The following is a 20856-nucleotide window of genomic DNA, read 5'->3' on the forward strand; positions in this document are numbered from 1 at the left end:
AGCTTGCTGGCCTCGGAATTATTTTTTCAATAGAGGGCGCTGCGCGTCGATGTCCCTCGAGTTGATGTCCTTCCACAGCCTCCGTATTGGCGCCGACGTCATCATGCGTATAAATAGACTCGCGCAGCGTCTTTTGCTCAGTTCCGGTTTTCCGCGCTTCGTGGGCCTCGGAATCGCTTTGCTCAGTATCGTTAGTCAGAGAATATATTCTTCATTATTCCTTGAGAATAACAACTCTTACTCAATGGCTTCCTCATCCGAACCGACGACTCCACGGTCCGGCTTCAGAAAATGTTGAGACTGTGGAAAGAAAATGTCGTTGACAGATCCTCACAGGATCTGTTTGTGGTGCCTGGGATCGGAGCACCAATGTTCGGAGTGCGAGGACTGCATGTTCATGACGGCGAAAGCCTTGAAGGAGCGTAAGGGGAAGCTTGAGAGAGGTAAGACAGTTAAAACTCCTTCGAAAGTTTCCTCGGCAGAGTCGAGACATTCGTCTCCTCGCCGACACAGGAAACATTCTCGGTCTAGGTCTCGAAGCAGTTCCCACCACTCTTCGAGATCCTAGCATTCAAGTAAGAGATGTCGAAGATCCCCTTCCTCGTCGTCTTCTTCTGTTTCTCCGGAAAGAGTCACCTGCCCCACAAAACATAGCTCTCAGGCTGAGTGGGAGGAATTCCGTAAAAGGATGCTTAGCGTCTTCGAGAAAGCGGCCTCGACCCCCTCGAAGACAACTGAGGGTGATACCCTGGGAGAAATACCCGAAAAATCTAAACGCCGCGAGTCGTTGCACCTGGCAAAAGAAACTACTCGAGAGCGTCACGAACCCTCGAGCAAAGGCACTGTGCCATCGACGCCATCGTCGAAGGTCCCTTCGACGCATAAATCTGCAGCATTGACGCCATTATCGAAGGGCTCATCGATGCATACGTCGATCGAATCGACGCCGTCTTCGACGCCGAGGTCAACGCCGAAAAAGAGAAAGCCCACGGCCATAACTACCTCACAGCCAGTGGTCATACCCAGAGCCTCTAACATGTCTTCGAGGTCCTCGACAACCTCGAGTAGGATCCCGATCCTCTCGAGCTCTTCGAGGTCACTTCCAATCTTCTCGATGCCTTTTTCTGTGTTTTCGAAGCCTTTAATGTCTGCATCGACGACGTCGATGTTTTCCCAACCAATTATGACAAATTTAGCCCCTTCTGCTCTGGAAATGGGATTAAAGCCATTTCCAAGGTCTGTTCATTTCAGACCTTTGTCTTCAATTTATGAGGAAGGGGAGGATTCAGATCAAGAAAGACCCTTTGGGTTGCAGGGATCTGCAACACCAGAACCAGAGGAATTTACCTCTGGGGAAAATAGGTTGAAGGACCTTCGAGAGTCCTTACATGAGGCAAGTGGGTTAGATACTTCCCCAGAAATAGAATTTGCCAAACCAGACCCAGGGGAACATGCTGAGACCCCTTACAGAATTTTAATGGCAAGAATTATAGAATTCATGGGTTGGTCTACACCTTCACCTGCATTCCAACAGGATGACCTTACAGACATTTTAGTTAAAGGCCCACAGGAGGATCCTGTGGTTCCATTTCACGCTGCATTACAAAGAAAAATATTAGCTAACTGGGAAACTCTTGAGGTTATCCCGGCGGTTAACAAAAAGTTATCAGCCAAATATAGGGTATCCACTGCTGACCCTGAATTATTGTCTAAACATCCAACTCCAGAGAGTCTGGTTGTTCAAGCAGCAACTGCATCAGGCAGTAGATCGGCATACCCTACTGTTCCACAGGACAGGGATGACAAAAGATACGACTCTATGGCTAAGAAAGTCTTTGCTGCGTGTTGCATGGCATTGAAATCTATTAACGCTACTTGTACGCTTGCAAGGTTCAGCCACACACTTTGGGAGTGTGCTTCATCAGCGGCTGACTGCCTCCGAGAGGGAGAAGAAAAGGAAGCGTTTCTAAACATAATTAAGGATGGTAAAGACGCAATGTGCGAATCCCTTCAAACCGGCATTGATTCTGCTGACAGCATCAGTAGGGCCATGGCGGCAAGTACTACAACCCGCAGATTTGCACGGTTGCGAAAGTCTGGGTTTGCTCCAGATGTACAAGCCAGACTTTTAAATATGCCCTTCGACGGCTCTTCTTTGTTTGGTAACAACGCGCCCCTCCGGTCGACGCAAGATGGAGAGCTCATCCTTCCAAACCATCAGGTGAGACTAAGGAGGGGACATCAAGAGTGATCAGTGGGAAGACAATGGGAGTGGGGAAGGTGGGTTGACACTCAATTCCACGGGTGGTTAATTCCTCTTCTCCTTTGCAGAAGAATATTCTTGCGAGCCAGACAAACTAGGCTGAGCGGGCCAGTCCAGTCAGTCATCTCGGCGCTACACGTCACGCTGGTGGAAATAACAGCGGCCCAGTTCCGGTCGACGCCCCCGTGGGAACCAGGTGAGCGTAACACTCAGATCCTTCAGGCCCGCCAGCTCCAGGACTGGCTGGTATCTCTGGACCTTCAGGATGCTTATTTCCATGTGCCAATCCATCTCAAACACAGGAAATACCTGAGGTTCGCAATTGGCAGCTCTCATTATCAATTTCGAGTTCTGCCATTTGGGCTGACCTCCGGCCCGAGGGTCTTCACCAAGCTAATGTCTGTAGTGGCTGCAAGTCTAAGGAGGGAAGGGATTCACGTCTACCCCTACCTGGATGATTGGCTGATCAGAGCTGTATCTCCTGAACGAGCTCAGATCCAGCTAGATTAGGTCTGCCACTTCCTTCACAAACTGGGCTTCTCCCTCAATTTAAAGAAGTCACAGATGATACCATCACAGAGACTCCAGTTCATTGGAGCGGTCCTGGACACTTCCCTGGGAAAAGCCTCGCCACCATAGGTGAGGTCTCAAGATATTCTGCAGATGGTCACCAAGTTTCAAAATGCCAAACGTCTCCCAGCCTTCGACTTTTTGAGGTTGCTAGGCCTCATGGCATCCTGCATCTTCTTTGTGCCAGAGGCTCTCCTGAGAATGAGATCTCTTCAGTGGGCACTAAGAACTCAGTGGTCGCAATTCTCAGGGAGAATGACAGACCTTCAGGTTCCGGACAAGGTGGCTCGAGACCTTCAGTGGTGGGCCTGCCAGGAGAACATCTTGAAAGGAGAACTGTTTTGGCAACCATGGCCGGAGATAACCGTAGTCACAGATGCCTCACTCACGGGGTGGGGAGCCCATACCAACGACTTGACCATCAGCGGTCATTGGTCTCCATCGGAGTCCAGACTACATATCAACCTGTTAGAGCTGAGAGCAATCAGACTAGCGCTGAAGGCTTTTCTGCCATCTGTACAGGGGAAAAATGTCGGACAACACAGTGGCCATGCACTACCTCAACAAAAGAGGAGGCGTAGGATCACTGCCTCTGTTCAGAGAGGCAATGCAGCTCTGGTTTTGGGCAATCCAAGAAGGAATCTCTCTATCGGCAGTTCACTTAGCCGGAGAGAAATACTTGACAGCGGACGCTCTGAGCAGGCAGAGTAAAGTCTCCCACGAGTGGGAACTAGCTCAGGAAGTCCTTCAACAGATCTTCACCCTTTGGGGAACCCCTCAAGTGGATCTGTTTGCCACCAGCATCAACAGGAAGTGCGATCAATTTTGTTCAAGGGAATTTCCCCCGAGAGGAGCTCTAGGGGACGCATTCGTAGTGGACTGGGAGTTTCCACCTCTGTATGCGTTTCCTCCAGTCCCTGTCATTCCTCAAATGATCAGGAGGTTGAGAAGGTTCCGGAAAGCCATGATCCTAATTCCCCCGGACTGGGCCAGGAGAACGTGGTACCCAGACCTTCTGGACATGTCCATCCGTCCTCCAATTTGTGTTCCACTCAAGGAGAATCTTCTCTCGCAGAAGGGAGGTCAGGTTCTCCATCCAGACATCAGAACCCTCAACCTTCACGCTTGGTATCTGACAGGTTGAGATACAAGGATTGGGACCTCCCAGATGACGTCATGGAGGTGTTGCTTTCGGCAAGAAGGCCAGCAACAAAGACTTTATACCGCTGCCGTTGGAACAAATTTTGCAGCTGGTGTAGAGAAAAGAATATCGACCCCTTTTCATGTGGTACACCAACGGTGTTATCTTTTCTACTCTATTTGGCAAATTCTGGCCTTCAGGTTGGCACTATCAAGGGCTATCTTGCAGCGCTATCGATCTTCAAGTGCACTGCAGAGGAACCATCGTATTTTAAGTTACCCTTAGTAATACAATTTCTGAAGGGATTATCCAATGTCTATCCTCCAAGAACATTCCAAGTTCCCTTATGGGACTTAAATTTAGTCTTAAATTTCCTGATGGGTACTCCTTTTGAACCACTCCACTCTTGTTCACTAAGGTTTCTCACCCTTAAAACTGTCTTATTAGTGGCATTGACATCTGCTAGGCGAGTGAGCGAATTACAGGCTCTATCTTGTAAACCCCCTCATACAATTTTTCATAAAGACAAAGTTGTCCTACAAGTGAAGCCTCATTTTCTCCCAAAGGTGGTTTCTGAATTCCACATCACTCAGAAGATTACCTTGCCTTCATTTTATCCCCCTCCCCATCCGGGGAAAGAGGAAGAAAGGCTGCATAGGCTGGACCCAAAGCGGGCTTTGAGCTTTTACATCAGCAGACTTGCTAGGATTAGGCAAGCAGACCAACTGTTCCTAGGTTACTCAGGGCACAAATTGGGATTACCGATAACAAAACAGACCATTTCCAGATGGATTATTTTAGCCATTCTGGAATGTTACAAACTGGCAGGGAAAGAGCCTCCTCAAAATCTTGGGGCTCATTCAACCAGGGGTATCGCAGCCTCTTTGGCCCTCCAAAGAGGGGTACCGATTCGAGACATATGTGCGGCTGCCACATGGTCGTCTGCACATAGCCAAGAGACTAGATTTGGCAAAGCTGTGTTGCACTCTGTTCACTCTTGAAGGGAAACATGGCAATTTTACTCCCACCTCCAGTTCACACCACTGCTATGGGAGTCTATCAAGATAAGGAATACGTCGGAGGACACAATCCCTTGAAAGAACAAGTTACTTCTTACCTGGTACCTTCTTACCTGGTAACGTTCTTTCGATGGGATGTTCCTCCGACGTATTATTTATCGCCCCTCCCATCCATCCCTAAGTAAAACTTCCCTTGTGGTTACAGCTTACGCTCCTTCTGGGTCACTAACCAATTCATGTAAAACAACTGTTAACGTCAAAACAGAACTGAGCAATGGACGCTGCGCGAGTCTATTTATACGCATGATGACGTCGGCGCCGATACGGAGGCTGTCGAGGGACATCGGCTCGAGGGACATCGACGCGCAGCGCCCTGTACTGAAAAACATTTTCCGAGGCCAGCAAGCTGGAGATGATCTATCAAGATAAGGAATACGTCGGAGGAACATCCTATCGAAAGAACGTTACCAGGTAAGAAGTAACTTGTTCTTCTAGCTATGTTGAATACTAAAATGAGAAATGTGGAGCAAGATCTGATCAGGACCCAACAAATCCTGTCAGATGGAAATCTAAGATCTGAAGCAAACGCGAAGATAATACAGGAACACACTAAGAACAGCGCGACTGACAAACAACTGTTTGCAGAAGTAGCCCGAGAAGCGATTGCTTTGCTGAAACAGCAGAAGTCAAACTTTATATCCATGGAGCAGACAGCCAAACAGAATAGTGAATGTCGCAATATAAGTGTAGAGATGATATCTGCCACAAATACATCAGAGCAGATTGCTCAAACTGCTGCATCGGATATCGACGAAGATGTGAATCCAAATACTCAAAAGTCCAGCAATGGCAATGGATGTAAGAATGATCCCCCGTCGAAATGTAAACAAAAACTGAAAAGATTAAACAGAGCTGATAAAGTCATTACTACCAGTATTAGCAGTGAAGCTCAGGAAAGATATATATCCTCATCAATAGGAGGCGCCCCTCCGTATGCAGAAAGAAGTGGGAAAACATATCCAGTCCAAATTCTTGCAGACATTCCGGAATACGCGCAGGATTCGATGCTGGGGCGACCCGCATGCGTTAGCTCCTCTATTGATTCGGATTTGACCCGGGCAAGTGAAGGCTTATTATCTGCAAAATTGCTGGACCCCAAATCTGCCGTGGTAGGCCAAGGATACCTGGATCCAGCAATTGGCAGCGACCTTTTAGATGCTGAAGCTGCTCATCAGAAGAAGTCTCTGTCCATTCCAAAAGAATTGTTCCCAATCTTCGAACCAAAAAAAACAGACTGCTAAAAACAACAATTCTGAAGAGCCGACGGCTGTGAAATAAATCGAAGAATATGAGGAAAAGGAAAACTCAAAAAAGATCTGGCGTGCGATCATTCTTAAGGAATATTAAAGGCTTTAGCATTACAACAACCACTAAGCAACCGACTGGAGTCAAAACCAATGACCACTCAAGTATACAAACGATTCCAGTACCTGCAGGACAACAGGTCAGCCTTGAAGCTGAAAAATGCACAATAACCGAGAAAGAGAGTTCTCCAGAAGATCTTCTCGACGTATGATTCATGCGAAAGCGATAAAAGCTGCTAGACTGAGATTCCTGATTATACACCGAATGAGGAGTGCGCATCGATAGATGCTGTTATTAACATTGACCTCAGCCCCCCATCGAAAGAAGAGAGGCTACCTGTGGCTAAGAAAATCTGTAAGAAGCAGTCTATTTCTCGAGAAATTCCAAATGGTAAAACCTGCGGTTTAACAAAGAACGAACATGCTCTCCTGCAAAGATTTGTCACTATGGAGTCAACAAAACAAGATGGTTCTACGTTACAACCAGCAGGGAAAGTACCAATGGCATGCGCCACGCTACAGGACAAAAGAGCGTTAACCATAGCCATTAAGAACCGTGAACATTCTGATTTAAAATCCATGTCACGCAACTTGGATCTGTGGAAATAAGAGCAAGAACTTGAGGCCTTGGAGGCAAAAATGGCCTTAATGGACATTGGACTTATTAAAGCTATGAAAAACACTGAAACAAAGTCTGGAGATATGGACATTAAATTAACTGAGCCTGTCTCCCGGCAACAGGCGAATGGTACTACAATGCAATCAAAGATGCCTTCTGACCTATATCAATCAATGTCTGAGAAAACTCAGACCAACGCAAGAACGAATGCAGCCTCCGGTAAAGACCCCGGCTGCCAAACCCGAAATACCACGAATTTGGGGAAATATCTCCTGCATGTAGAGTGAGAGAAAAAGATGGTCTCTTACTAAACAGGAAAAATGTGATGAGATTATTACATCACATTCCACAACTAAGAACGGTCGTCTCCGAAGACATTCAAGTAGTTGAATATGAAGATGAAAAAAACAATCACTGTGTGATATTACACATAGTCCCAAATGAGTTTGGAAGCTATCTTTTAAATACTGGTGCCATCCTGAACTACCTCGGGTTCGATAAAAATGAAATCCGGAACCCAAAGGAGAGGAAATTACCAAAGGAAAAAAGATCCTTCCCAGAATTAAAACTAACAACAAATAAAGGAGTAGCAAGACAAGCGGAAGAAGGCTGCCCAAAGAACAAACCTGCCTCCCCTGTGAGACAAACTATTGGAGAAAATAAAGAACTGAGGATCGCTGCAAGTGAAACAAGGTTTGGTAAATCAGACACCAAAAGTCAGAGGAATACCTCTCTGAGAAATGAGGATCTTAACTGGACATGGGTTGCTAAAACTATCAATACTTCCAACAATAGCTAATGTCGAAAGTCTAATGACCCCGGCAATATATGCATAGCCTCTTGGAATACACGAGGCCACATGATTCTTTTTGGAGACACACCGAAGGAATTAAGACATTGATTTACTATGTCTGCAATAGACATGGCTAATGAAAACCCCAATTGCGGATGGCTTTGAGATAGCATTCAATCAAGCAATAAAAGGGATAAAGGGACGCCCGATGTCAGGAATGGTGACACTTGCAAAAATTAAAAGCGGTATACGCATTTTATCTTCAATCAATGTGTCACCGTACACACAAGTGTGTACGGTGACAGGATTAAACTTTCGACGGGAGCAGCGAAAGAAGAGATTTTACTAATATTAGTAAATATCTACTGGCAACATGCTGCAACTTCATTGAATCCATCTCGGAACTCATTTGTGATATTAAGAGGAATGAAAAAGATGTAAACATTTTAATATGTGGAGATCTTAACATAAATTGCTTACCAAATCGAAACAGTTCCAATCGGGACGAGGAGAAAACTGATGGGGAAAAAGCGGCCATGCTTTGGATGATTGAAATGGAATCATGGAACCTACAGATGTTGAATGGGAAAGTCATGCCTCCCTGACCAACTTAGCGAAGGAATGCGCTAAGATCAACAATAGATTACATGTTTGTAAATGAAAGACTGAGAAGGGAAGTCACACTTCTAAAAATCATCGAAATGAAGTCCAGTGACCATAGTGTAGTAAAAATGTACTTGAAGTCACAACAAACTGAAGGTCCAACCGACAGCGTCAGAAATGTTCTAGAGGTAGAACCCGGTTGTAATCGATTACGACTAAATGCGACCAAGGTGAACTTAGTGTTAAAATCATTGGAAGAAAAATCAGAGGTGGACAAAATCGAATACACAACTTTCTTAGAGACCTACCGAGAGAAGAAATCCGCTAAAGCCAGACCGAACTTCACAAACCAACACGTATGGGATGAAGAGCTTAATGCAAAGAAAAAAAAGTTGAACAAAGATCTAAAGAATGCTCAAAAAGAAATCGGACTTGAGCAGCGAAAGTATGGCAAAACAATTGAAACAAATCTACAAGAACTGGCTCATCAGTCACAAACACATAATGCTGCAACGAGATGTGGAAAACATGATGAAAACGCTAGTTTAAAGAAATACAAGCAAGTTTTGGGCCTACTTGAATAATATTTCAACTCCCCAAGGTGCCATTATAAAAAACACAGTATCAGAAGAACTATGGGTGAGGCACTATGTGGGAATATTGTACAACAATGACATTAAGCCGGATGCGTCATCCACACCCGGAAGATGAGTGGTCAATTGTAATAAAGAAAGAAGACATCTACAGAAACATCATGAAACGAAGTACATAAAGAGCCCCAGGACCTGATGGGTTAACAAATTATCTGATAAAACAACAGCCTGAACTATGGACATAGTTTTGCTATCTGTTGTTTTCAGCAATCCTACAGAAGCAAAATATTCCCACATCTTGGAAGAGTGCTATTGTTGTACCGATTTTCAAAAAGGGGAAGCGCACCGACCCAATGAATTATCGGCCAGTAGCCCTCCTTGATGTGGTGGGGAAAAGTTTTGCTACGCAGCTCCAAATTCAATTACTAAATTGGATTCAAGATTCCAAAAGATACGATCCTCGTCAATTAGGATTTGTTAAAGGGGTTGGATGCGGACTGAACCTGACGATTCTGAATTTCTTAAAAATGGAAGCAATCCGCCAAAACAGAAAGATCTATGTAGCGTTTGTTGATCTATCTAGTGCCTTTGACACAATTGGTCGAGTTACTCTGGAGTAAGATGAAGAAATGGAAATGTCCTGAAAATCTACTCCAGCCTATAAAAGAACTGCATACGGACACAGAGATCAAAGTCAGACTAGACTCTGGTGGAACTTTGAGTAAGGCAATAAGAACAAATCAGGGTGTGAAACAAGGCTGTCCGCTGGCAGCACGCTATTTGCCCTATTTTTATCTGATATTGGAGAAAGTCTAGAACCCGTAAATTCTTTTCCACCGAAAATTAATGGAATGTGTGTAAACTGGATGCTTTACGCTGATGACATCGCACTACTGGACTTAACTTCAATTGGTCTGACAAGAAAGTTAACAGCTCTGGAAAGTTATGTGGAGAAAAATAAACTAAAAATTAACCCTGCAAAGTCCGAAATAATAATCTTTCAAGACCTTACAAGAAACAACAAACAGAACAAAAATCATGCACCAAAATGGAGTCTGTACAAGGATAATTTGAGATGTGTGAAAAAGGCAAAGTATTTAGGAATGTGGATCAACAGTAACATAAATGATGCACCCTGGGCAGAGAATGCTAAACAGAAATGCAAACAATTGGCATGTCAAGGAGTGATAATAAACAAAAAGTTTGGGAAAATGTCTCTGCTACCCGTTTTAGCCCATTACAATCAAAAAGTCATACCATCACTGATCCATGGTGCGGAAAGTGCTCTGGGAGTGTCTGCAACCCTATGGCCTGAACTAGAAAACCAATATTGGAGGCGCGTCCTGCATTTACAAAAAGGAATCTCAAGTGTGTATATTCAATATGAAATCAATCTGATATCCATGCAAGCCCGAGTCCTATGGAACATGCTATCCATATATAGGATTGTGCAAATGGGCAACCGTCTGCAGAAACCAGCTAGTGCAGCTGGGCACTGATCTGGAAACATTGGAAACCAATCCAAACTATGTCAAGAAAAAGCTATGGGAGTTAGATTGGTGCTTGACAGTTGATGATCGAAATCGGCATAAGCTCATGAAAGACGCAGCAATTGAAGCTAAAGATCGGAACAAAATGCTGCCTTATTTGACGATAACAGCCAATGCTAGATATCGAGTAATGTATATGAAATTCCGAATTAACTTATTTAATACAAGGGTAAGTCAAGCCTTAAGAGCCCGGAAAGTGGCTGTCATGATCTCTGCTTCCAAAAGATCAGGACTTGCCCGACTCCCTTGGAAGCAGACCCATAACCCCGGTTCCGAGTGCCAGCCAGTCCCAATTGGGACCTTTTGGACCCTGTCCTGGCGCCAGTGGCACCAGGCTCATAAAGATGCCCAGTCCCAGCGCTGGAAGCGCCGGGCTCATAATGCTTGGGTGGACTTACCTGCAGCAGACCATGCTGCTTACTTACCTGCCAGTTGAGCCCCTGATCCTCTTCTGTTTGGGACTACTTTTCCTGTTGGGTGGGGCAGGAGCCACTCCCTAGGTTCAGAACACTGGAACTCTTCTGGAAAGCAGGAACTCTTTTCTCACCTAGGCGAGGCTGTGGAAGGAGACACCTAAGCACTACAGGAGGCTATTTAAACCACACCCGATGGATGAATCTTGCTTTGCGTTATTCTGCATTCTCTGCAGCAGAACGCTCATCGTGTCTTCTGCTTCTGATCCTGGGCCTAAGGGAACAAAGGCTTACCATCCTGGAATCCAGTCTTCAGCAGCACCTGTAAAGACAAAGAAAGAACAGGTTAGCACTACGGTCTTCAGTGGCAGCGCATCTCTTACCTGGTCCATCGGCTGTCACCAACGCCTCGCGCTGCATTCCGGCATCTGAAAGACAAAGGCTTACCTACTATTCGCATGCTCCGGAGGTCTTCGCACTGCATTCCGGCATCTGAAAGACAAAAGCTTACCAGCTCTTCGCACGCTCCGGAGGCCTTCGGCGCTGCATCCCACATCTGAAAGACAAAAGAAGGTGCGTTTAAAGACATTGGGCAACTTTATTACTCACGTGCCATTACTCCTTCCCACGCCGAATCCAGTGGGTATTCCAGCACCCTTCAGCTTCTCTAAAGCTCCGAACTTGTACCTGCAAGATAAAAGGGACAGTTAGTGCGCATCGTGAAGCAGGCTACAAGCGCTTACTTACGTGCTTCCAGGCGCTTCTATTCCTCACGCGGGTTCGATCCTCAACTCTCATCAGCCCGCCATCCGCCATCGCCGGAACCCTGCAAAACAAGAGATATCATTACAAAAGACTTTTAAGACATTTGAAGTGCCCAGAACTTACCGTTCGTGCAGTTAACGACGGACAGCAGTCCTCTGAGGTCAAGAGGCCTGCACCCTTATCCAGTGAAGAAACTGGTTACGGCACCCTGCCCCGAGGCAGATGGAGAGCTCGGCATTCACTTACCTAAGGTGAGGGCGTTAACCTTTGGGGTTCTACAGGAGAAGAGAAAGGGAAGAGGAGAGAGGCACCCGATAACCCCAGTTCATTAATCCCATATTTTCTACCTGCAGACATCTTACTCTTCGAGTCAGACATACAGTGCACAGAGGTCCAGCCCAAAGAGCCAACCGTGTGTTACACATCACCTTTGAAGATACGGCATTCACCCAGTCAAGACCGGCGCCTCTGCGGGAATCAGGTGAGCGTTACAGAACGCAACGCCTACCGCAAAACTCCCACCCAGGCGCTATGGAAACATCGGATACCGACCAGCTAGCCCAGTTACTTGGGGAACTAAGAGCAGAAGTGCATGCAACCCGTCAGGAAGCTAATGCTCTAAGAAGGGAACTGATTATTTCCAAGGAGCGAACAGACAATCTCGCTAGACAATTGCTACAGTCACAAGCCGGACAAACTCCGTTACCCGCATCAGGGGCAAATCTTCCTTCAACATCCTCTACGAACCCAGTGCAGATCAACCTACCTGGGAATGTACCTCTGGCTCCGCCCGAACGATTTTCTGGTGACCCAAAGAGGTTTGCAGTATTTATTAATCAGTGCCGGTTGCACTTCTTATGCCGGCCAGCAGCCTTTCCAACTGATCAAGCTAAGGTAGCTTTCGTGCTTTCGTACCTTAGTGGCAATGCGGCAGACTGGTCGATCCCTCTAGTTAATCAAGATGATCCGGTTCTCCATGATTTTCAAGCTTTTCAGCTCAGTATGGAAAAACTGTTTGCAAGACATTCACAGGGGCAGGCCTTGGACAATGAGCTCCTTTCATTGCGACAGGGTAATCAAGACCTCTTAGCTTATATTGCGTCTTTCAACAGACTGATAGTGGAAACTCGATGGCCTGAGGACAAAGGGATTACGCTGTTTTATAGAGGTCTACGTGGAGAGCTCAAAGATGTGTTAGCCCAAGTAGTGAATCCCCCGCAAGACTGTTCGGACTATATTGACTTAGTCGTTCAAATTGACCACAGACTGCAGAACAGGAAGGCCGATTGTTCCAAGTTTGATGCTCGAGTATTTTCCAAACCACCAACTCCTACCAAAGGAGTAGACTCCGGGGAACCCATGCAAATAGGGGGCCTGAAAGGACCACTAACACAAAAGGAGCGGGAAAGGAGAAAACAGCTGCAATTATGCCTCTATTGCGGAAACTCGGGGCACTTTCTTCGAGACTGTCCGGTGAAACCAGCCAAGAAGGCAGTAGGAGCTGCAGTTACCAGGGTCACAAACTCTGAGCAGGGAAACGACCTCGCCCGACAAGAATAGAGGTCCTCTTGCCGAGCGTTAAAACCAGTTCCGTGACCTCGCATTTCGTGATACCTATGGTCCTCATTAGCCCTGAACATCCGGATCAATTACATGCGATTGAAGCTTACGTCGACAGCGGTGCCATCGGCAATTATGTGGATCATGAAATGGTTTTGAGGATGAATCTGACTCTTTGTCCAAAGGCTGTAAAGGACGTCATTACTACGGTGGATGGTACGGAGATAGCCTCCGGACCAGTAACGCATACCACCCAAGAAGTGACGCTAGTAAGTCAAGATGGACACCATGAGAAGATCGTGTTCGATGTGATCAAGGCCCCTCAGTTCCAGATTATTCTAGGAATTCCTTGGTTAGAGAAGCACAATCCTCAGATCGATTGGCGAGCAAGAACGGTTCAGTTTCCAGAATGTGTCTCTACTTGTCACCCTCGACCTGGTGTTGCACTAGCAGCAATTTCCCCGGAGGCTCCCCAGTTACCTCCTGAATACATAGAATTCCAAGATGTTTTCCGGAAGAATCAGGCTAACTCTCTACCTCCTCCTCCTTGTAGTAGAATTTATGCCCTCACCGAGCCTGAGAATCTTCACCTCCGACAATACCTGGATCAATACCTAGCGAATGGGTTTATTCGTCCTTCCAAGTCCCCTGCTTCGTCAGCTTTGTTCTTCGTTCCAAAAAAAGAAGGGGACCTTAGAACTTGTATAGATTATCGCACCCTGAACCAGATCACCGTTAAGAATAGATATCCGTTACCTTTGATCCCTGAACTCCTGGACCAAGTCAGAAAAGCATGCATATATACAAAGCTAGATCTTAGAGGAGCCTACCACTTGGTACGAGTAAAAGAGAGCGATGAATGGAAGACGGCCTTCCGCACCAAGTATGGGCTATTTGAATATCAGGTCATGCCCTTCGGACTTTGCAATGCCCCGGCCGCCTTTCAATATTTTATGAACGATGTCCTCAGAGAACTCATAGATGTGTGTGTTGTTGTTTACATTGACGACATCCTCGTTTATTCTTTATCGGAAACTGAACATCGGAAACACGTGAAAATGGTCCTCGAGAGATTGCGTCAACACAAACTTTTCGCGAAGTTGGAAAAATGTGTTTTCAACGTGACTGAAGTTGAATTCTTGGGATTCATATTATCACCTAGCGGAGTGCGTATGGATTCAAAGAAGGTCGATGCAATTCTCAAATGGCCATCGCCATCCTCCGTAAAAGGTGTTCAAAGCATGTTAGGCTTCGCTAACTTTTACCGCAGGTTTATCCCCGAATTCTCTCGAATAGTCCAGCCCATCACCGCCTTGTTAAAGAAAAACAAACGTTTTGAATGGTCTACCGAGGCGGAACAAGCTTTCCAGAATTTGAAGACTAGATTTATCTCTGCACCCATCTTAAAACATCCTCGCCCAGAACTCCCCTACATCGTTGAAACTGATGCTTCGAGCCTTGCCATGGGGGCAGTTCTATCACAAAAGGACCCAGTAACCAATCAGTTGCATCCCGTGGCATTTTGGTCCTGCAAATTCTCGCCTCCTGAAATCAATTACACTATTACTGATAAGGAACTTCTAGCTATCAAGTCCGCCTTTAAGGCTTGGCGGCATTATCTTCTGGGGGCCCGACACACCGTTACTGTGATTACAGCTCACCGAAACCTGCAATATTTGAAAACCGCAAAAGCTCAATCCTCTAGGCAACTCCGTTGGGCACTATTCTTTGCCGAGTTTGACTTCATAATTACCTATCGACCTGGTACAAAAAACGGTAAAGCTGATGCCCTTTCTCGGATGGGAGTGGAAGAACATTTGATCAATCCTAAACCTGTACCTATCATTCCCGAACAAAGAATTCTAGGTGTAATCGCCACACAATCCATAGAGGAAGTTAAGGATAAAGCCAGGCTACTGGTAACTCCAGCAGACATACAGAATTGGCATCTGCAGGGAAAGGACTTTACGGTGAAGGACAACCTATTATATTTCCAAGAACGGTTATACCTGCCCAGCACAGATTTACAGAAAAAGGTAATCTCTTGTTATCACGATTCTTTAATGGAAGGACATCCCGGTATGACCAAGACCTCGGAAAAGATCAAGCGCTACTTCTGGTGGCCGTCTTGGAAAAAAGATATCAGAGACTTTATAATGTCCTGTGGAGTATGCGCCCAAAACAAGAGTCAAAAGGAAAAACCAGCCGGCCTCTTACGCCCTATTGACATCCCACCTCGCCCTTGGCATACGCTTTCTATGGACTTCATCACCGATCTACCTCCATGCTCCGGATACAATACGATCCTAGTAATCGTGGACCTATTCTCCAAGATGGCGCATTTCATTCCACTCAAAGGCTTACCAACAGCAGCAACTCTGGCCCGAGAATTTCTCGAAAACATCGTCCGACTGCACGGTTTTCCTTCAGTTCTAATTTCGGATCTAGGTAGTCAATTTATTTCTCATTTTTGGCGAAGTTGCTGTCGGTCGGCTCAAATTGATGTGAGACTTTCGACCAGCCACCACCCTCAAACCGACGGACAAACCGAGAGGACCAATCAAACTCTGGAACAGTATTTGCGCTGCATGCTACAACAAACTGCAAAAACTTGGAAAGATATCCTTTGGATAGCCGAATATGCCTACAATAACTCTGTCCACTCGGGAACTGGGAAGACCCCGTTTTTTCTTTTATACGGTAGTCACCCTCGAACCTCGGAGTTGGATCCACTCCAAGATCTTGGAACACCAGCAGTAGACCACCTGCATTCTACAATCACCCAAGCCTTTAAGGAAGCCGTTTCTCACCTTCAAAGGGCTAAAGAACAATACAAGAAAGGAGCAGACCAACATCGGAAGGAAGCCCCCCCAATATCAAGTAGGAGATCAAGTCTGGTTATCCACCAAATATCTACCTCTAAAAGGACCACGCACATTCAACCCAAGATACCTTGGTCCCTATTCCATGACTACCATAGTAAATCCAGTAGCGGTCAAGTTGGACTTGCCCCCTCACATGAAGATACATCCGGTCTTCCACGTCTCTCTATTAAAACCCTTGCAACCTCAAACCCGACTAACTAAATCTCCAAAACCTATTCTAGTTGATGGAGAACTCGAGTTTGAAGTCAAAAGCATCCTGGCTTCCTATTCCATGACTACCATAGTAAATCCAGTAGCGGTCAAGTTGGACTTGCCCCCTCACATGAAGATACATCCGGTCTTCCACGTCTCTCTATTAAAACCCTTGCAACCTCAAACCCGACTAACTAAATCTCCAAAACCTATTCTAGTTGATGGAGAACTCGAGTTTGAAGTCAAAAGCATCCTGGCTTCCAAGATCTCCAAATCTAAACTATTTTACCTGATTGACTGGAAAGGCTACGGTCCCCAAGAAAGATCCTGGGACCCTGCAGAATATGTCCACGCGCCTCGTCTAATCAAAAGATTTCATCGAACATTTCCTAACAAGCCCAAACCCCCGGAGAAGCCCGGTTTGGGAGGGGCCTTGAGGGGGGGTGCTGTCATGATCTCTGCTTCCAAAAGATCAGGACTTGCCCGACTCCCTTGGAAGCAGACCCATAACCCCGGTTCCGAGTGCCAGCCAGTCCCAATTGGGACCTTTTGGACCCTGTCCTGGCGCCAGTGGCACCAGGCTCATAAAGATGCCCAGTCCCAGCGCTGGAAGCGCCGGGCTCATAATGCTTGGGTGGACTTACCTGCAGCAGACCATGCTGCTTACTTACCTGCCAGTTGAGCCCCTGATCCTCTTCTGTTTGGGACTACTTTTCCTGTTGGGTGGGGCAGGAGCCACTCCCTAGGTTCAGAACACTGGAACTCTTCTGGAAAGCAGGAACTCTTTTCTCACCTAGGCGAGGCTGTGGAAGGAGACACCTAAGCACTACAGGAGGCTATTTAAACCACACCCGATGGATGAATCTTGCTTTGCGTTATTCTGCATTCTCTGACTCACTCAACAGGGAGCTGCGCTCTTGCCACGAGTGGGAACTACGTCAGAATCAAGTGGATCGACTCTTCCGATAATGGGGGAAAAACCCAGATCGACCTGTTCGCGACGGCGATGAACTCCGAGTGCCAGAGGTTCGCCAGCAGGTTTCCCCAGCCGAGGAGCATGGGTGATGGTTTCTCGTTCCCCTGGGAAGGCCTGTTCCTATATGCGTTCCCTCCGTTGCCGTTGCTGCTCTGACTCGTCAACCAGCTCAAGAGGTCCCGGTGCAGGGTGATCCTGGTCGCACCGGCGAGACCGAGGCAGATCTGGTTCCCGGACCTTCTGGACTTGTCAGCGTCCCCACCAGTCAAGCTGCCGACGGACGCGGATCTTCTCTCCAGAGAAGGAGGCTCCATACTTCATCACGACCCGGAGTCGCTGAACTTGCAGGCCTGGCTCCTGCAGCGCTAGAGTTTGGAGGGTACGATATCCCGGCTGACTGCAGAGAGGTCCTTGCAAAAGCCAGGGAGTCCTCAACTCTCAAGTGCTACGGACATAAGTGGAAGAGGTTCTCTGTCTGGTGCCGTGCAGAGAAGATTAACCCTCTACGGATTACGGCCCCTCAAGTGCTGCCGTACCTACTGTCGCTGGCCAAGTCTGGACTGGCTCACACTTCCATCAAGATACATCTGGCTGCGATCTCCCGATACACCAGAACCACAGGACGGGCGTCCTTGTGGTCCCATCGCCTGGTGAAGGAATTTATGAAGGGACTGTTCCGATCGTTCCCGCCGGTGAAGGCCCCTGCCCCGGCGTGGGAACTCAATGTGGTGCTGACCAGGCTCATGGGAGCGCCATTCGAGCCCCTGCATTCGGCACCGTTGAAATTCCTGTCGTGGAAGACTGCGTTTCTTCTGGCCATCACCTCCGCAGGGCGAGTGGGAGAGATCCAGGCCCTATCCTGCAAGCCTCCATACTTGACTTTTCACGACACGAGGGTGGTGCTGAGGACGCACCCCTCGTTTATGCCCAAAGTGCCATCGGACTTCCACCTCAACGAGCCCTTGGTGCTACCTGTTTTCTTCCCGTCGCCTTCTTCACCGGCAGGGAAGACTTTGCACTCGCTGGATGTGGCTAGAGCGCTGAAGTTCTACGTGGACCGCACAAAGAGTTTTCGGATGACATCACAGCTTTTTGTGAACTTTGGACCTGTGAACCAAGGGAAGGCTCGCTCGAAGGCTTCCATTTCCAGATGGCTCTCTGGCTGCATCACGCACTGTCATCGGTTGGCAAACTGACCGTTGCCTGGCCATCCCAGAGCCCATTCGACCTGAGCTATCGCTGCTACCACGGTGTTCTTGTCTGGTGTGCCCTTGCTGGACACCTGCAGGGCTGCTACGTGGAGGTCAACGCACACCTTCATGAGATTTTACTGCGTCGACCGGGATTCCAGGGAGGAGTCCAGGGTCGGCCAAGCGGTGCTGCGCAACCTGTTCGCCTAAGGTGAGCCTGGTGAGGAGGTAAGAACTGCTTAATGTTGAGTTTTGATGTAATGCTTAATGTTGAGCCCTTTTTCCACCTCCCGTTGGTTGTGCATGTGTGTACCGCTATGTATTCTTATATTCATGAGCATGTGAATCCATGCCAGACCCCATGCTGGAGAAGTAACAAGTTACTTACCTGTAACTTGTTCTCCAGCATGGGTCTGGCATGGATTCACATGCGAACCCTCCCTCCTACCCCTCTATGGCTCTTCACTTGGTCATACTACCACTTTTCGTGCTACCAAATCTGAAGATGGCTGCCAGAGGCGGGGTTTAGGGAGAGGGCAGTCATTGGCTGGGGGGCAGTATGACCCAGAGAATAGTGATTGGTTACTACTGAGAAAGACCGATCAGAAACTAAACTGATACTGATTTTTTTTCTTTACCGAGGATTCCCAGCCTGACAATGGGGAATATTCATGAGCATGTGAATCCATGCCAGACCCATGCTGGAGAACAACAGTTACAGTAACAGTAAGTAACTTGTTCCTTTTTGGGTTGACAAATTTCCTGCAAAACTTAGAGATCCTGATAAAAGTTTGAGATAATCCGGATAGACATTGTGTGTGTGTCATGAAAGCAGAGATCGTTTCCGGGGTAACGAAGAAACTTTGATGACCCCGGTATGGAAGAAACAAAATTCTTAAACTAAACACAGACTGGAAAAGTGGAGTCATTAAGGCTATCAGGAAGTGACATCTATAGAAACGCATAAGCCAATGTGACTCATCTGTAATTTGTTTCTACTCTGCTTTCCTGACACCATGTAAGAGGGGGACGGGAATCGTTTTCAAAAAGTTTGTATAAACTAAATGAAATAAATAAAAACATATATTTTTTAAAAAGAGTGCCTGTTAAATGGAAGAGGCTCTCTGGAATTCCTTTCAGAAAGGATCACAAGATACAACAGTGGAAATTGGTTTGAGAGTTGTAAGGGAAAAGCTTTCTTTTGCACTTTAAGAAAAGTATTTTCTTTGGTAGCATAAAGTGTTGCGCTTTGTTTTGAAAAGGGCTGGACTTCGTCTATTTGGAGCTGTTGCCAGCAGAAACCCGATCAGGCAGTGCCTTCAGATAGTTGTTTGACACACTGTCCATCTTTAGATTATTATTGTCTTCTGCTCTGGCCCTGCCTAGCTCCTAATGGGCCATTAATTACCTTAAAAGGGAGTGAAAGCACAGGAAGTTATTTTGTTTGAATTTCTTACCAAAATGTAGATTCTTTTCAGGGGACCAGGAAGCTTGTAGAAACAGGTGTAAGGAAATTAAATGGGAAGAAGCATCATTCCACAATCGGGGAGTTTCTGTGCCTGCTCCAGAATCCTCCCTCTCCCCGGCTCTATGCTTTGGGGAACCTTAGAATGATTCAGCCACCTGTCCTCCTGCTGCAATCTGCTCTCGGTCACTGGATGTCTCTGGACTGTTCTGTCCCACCGCTACTTCAGGTTGCCTTGGTCTGTGAAAGTTATCTCGGCTAATTGTTCTGCACTAGTGAAAGTGCTAAGTGCTCAAGCTTAGCTTTGGGCCTTTCATTGTAGGAGCAAACAAGAAAATTGACTGGTGCTCAGACTTTACCTCACCTTGCTTATGTATGTTTGTCTAGGTGCCATAAATATCACCTTTTGGTAACTTTTTGGCACTGGTAAACTCTGAGTAGCAAGTGAGTTGGGAAAAGGTTCCTCCTCTTGGCCAAAAGCCATGAGGCTTCGCTTCTACCCAAAGCCTCTGTACAATGAATCCTAGGGGTGTGCCCATATCACATTCTCGGGCAAGTTGGAAGAGATGCAGAACTTGAAAGGTTATTGTACACTTGGACAAATAACTACTCTCTCTTCCCATAGTGTCTATCCATGGTCAAAGTCTGTTGTCTACATACTCTCAATACAGCTAATTGATCAATCTTAGTGTAATTTTTCATTCCATGAATACAGTTATTCCATAGTCCTCGGTCAGTCAAACAAGCCTATGTATGTGTTCACGTGCAGTACTCTGGACCATATTGTTTTCTTCAAAAGTAAAATTAGTTGACAAACTGTGTTTTCACTGTCGTAATAGTCATCTTCTACATGCAAAGAATCTGACCCTGCATTAGAATTGTTTTTTTTTGCCGT

Source organism: Ambystoma mexicanum, chromosome 8, assembly GCF_040938575.1.
Source record: "Ambystoma mexicanum isolate Mex_15411 chromosome 8, UKY_AmexF1_1, whole genome shotgun sequence".
Taxonomy (NCBI): domain Eukaryota; kingdom Metazoa; phylum Chordata; class Amphibia; order Caudata; family Ambystomatidae; genus Ambystoma; species Ambystoma mexicanum.